Source organism: Oryctolagus cuniculus, chromosome 16, assembly GCF_964237555.1.
Source record: "Oryctolagus cuniculus chromosome 16, mOryCun1.1, whole genome shotgun sequence".
Classification (NCBI taxonomy): Eukaryota; Metazoa; Chordata; class Mammalia; order Lagomorpha; family Leporidae; genus Oryctolagus; species Oryctolagus cuniculus.
The window spans coordinates 15,821,358-15,823,710 of NC_091447.1; positions in this window are offsets into that span (position 1 = coordinate 15,821,358).

Sequence of the window (2,353 nt, forward strand, 5' to 3'; positions counted from 1 at the left end):
TGGGTGGGAAATGTGGTGCCCACGTGCAGGGGCAGCCGGAGGAGGCGGTTGGCTGTGACCTGCTCTGATGTGTGGCCATGTCTCTCTGTCCTTTCCCCGACTTCTCCTCCCACCCTTTTCATGTAGTGTTGGTGGGGGACACCGCAGGGGTGGTACCCGGGCAGCATCTGGCAGAACCAGGGCAAGCTGACTAGACAGCCTGACAAATGCATGTTGATGTCTCAGCCCACTGCTAGTGGCACTCCAGCTGCCACCAGAGCCGAAGGCGCCGTGACCAAGCAGACACGTGTGTGCATCACGACCCCTGCTCCGCTTTCAGCCTCCTTGTCCTTCTCCCTTCCCCTTCCATTTTTCTTCCCCACCCAGCCTGGCCCTGACTTCCAACCACCTGGCTGCCGCGCTCTGAGCATTCTCCTTTGCCATCTGTGTCCTTCCTCAAAAAACTTGAGAATAACCTTGGTGCTCCTCAAGGCAGTCACAGCACTGAAATCGCCAACTCTGGAGTGCCCACTAAATTTCAATAGTTTATACAATGGGAGTTGGGAGGCTTAAGCAGGGGTGATCTGCATTTGTAAGAAGACATTGTTGACAAAAGTGAATCTCTCAAGGTGTCTGTTTCCAGCAATGAGTGATTCCCCTCCCTTGTTCCTACCCACATCTAGCCTAGGGGGAGGGATGGTGTTACCAGTCCCAGAGGGGAGGGCGGGTGCTGGAGCTAGTTCTTTTCCTCAGCTAAGTATAGAAATAAAAAGCCAGCAAACAATTTGGGAAGAGGCAGAAACTTTAATCAATTGGCAAGCGAACTGGAGAAAGTGTGTGGTCCGAGAGGAGACCAGGGGGAGTGCCCGAGCGGAACACTGGCTTTGAGGAAGGGTCCCGTGTTTTTAAGGCATTACTGTCTGATCATTGGGTCATCCTATTGGGGGTGCCCATTGGATAGGGGGTTTCACATATGTATGTTGGGGCTCAGGGAGATAGTTGGGGGGGGGTCTCCTGGAGACTGTCTCCTTAGGGGCTCAGCCCCTTTTGATAGCTCTGAGTGGAAGATTGCAATTAACTTGAAGGTGTGATTTAAGGCCACAAGGTCGTACATGCAACACAAGAAGCTATTAGTGGGGGAGATGCCAGCTGGTCTGGAGACAGTCTTTCCAGCCACAGCTGACAGCTTCTTCGTGAGGGACATTCTACCTATGCCTGAAGGGGCCCACAGACTCCCAGCCCCACTGGCCGGCCTCAGATAGGCACCTGGGGAGAGGTGCCCTCACTCACGTGGCACACGCTTGACACCTGTCATCTCCTTTCATCTTCATGTGAGCCTAGGAAAGTATCACAAGCCACATTTTGCCAGTGAGAAAAGCAAGGCCCAGGGAAGTCAAGAAATGCGCCCAAGCCACACAGCTTGTAAGAAGCGGTGCTTGGGTGCATACTTTCAGATGTAGCACAGCTCCTTGCATAGGCCCAGCACCTAGAGTTCATCCTGGACTCTGGGCTGTGTGGTGACAGCAAAAGGGGACGGAGTTGCAAGTGGGCTGTGAGGGCTGTGAGGGCTGGGCCAGGTCGTGAGGAGTTCTGTACTGGGTTCAGCAGGGGCATTGGCCTTCACCACGTGGAGAGAGGAGACTGTCAGTATCATCAGGCCCTAGTGTCTCCCCAGGATGTGGAATAATGTCCAGGATGTGGAACAACCATAGGAGCCAAAGTCACCTTTCCTTCTTCCTTCCTTTGTTCCTGGCAATGCCAGGCCTGGCTTTCCCCACGGAGCTCCCATAGGCAGAACAGCTGTCTCAGGCTGGGAGGAGGGAGTGTGGCTGGAGATGGGGAGAGGCAGAGAGCGGCCACAGGCAGGAGAGAAAGATATCCATCGCGAATGGGGCTTCCTCGGACTTTGGACTTCGGTTGAGCCTGAACAGCAAGCACCAGGCTCTGCTGTGCCTTCTGGCACTGGTCTCTCCCTAGCCAAATCTCCATGGGAAAAGGGAGCTTGGGAAGAGAGTGAAGCGGTGAACAACGTGTAGATTTTCTGGATGCTCAGGACTTCAGACTGTTGCCAGTTATAAGGACCCAAGTGTTAGGAAAGGGGAATTGAAAAATTAAAATAACCCCATAACCAAAGAAGTAGTGACCATCCACCACGGTTTTCTGACATGTAATTATTGCCATCAAGTGATGAAACAGAAGGGTCTTCCCTCCGCAGCCCCTTGGTGAGCCAAGCTGTGTACTGGGAGAGCTGGATGAGCCTACTGTGGGATGTGACCCCTGCCGGGCCGCTGCAAAACACACCAAACACTGGAGTTAAGGGAAAGGTTTATTGTGGGGTGGGGGAAGCCCCTGGGGCTGTACCTTTTGGGGGGGG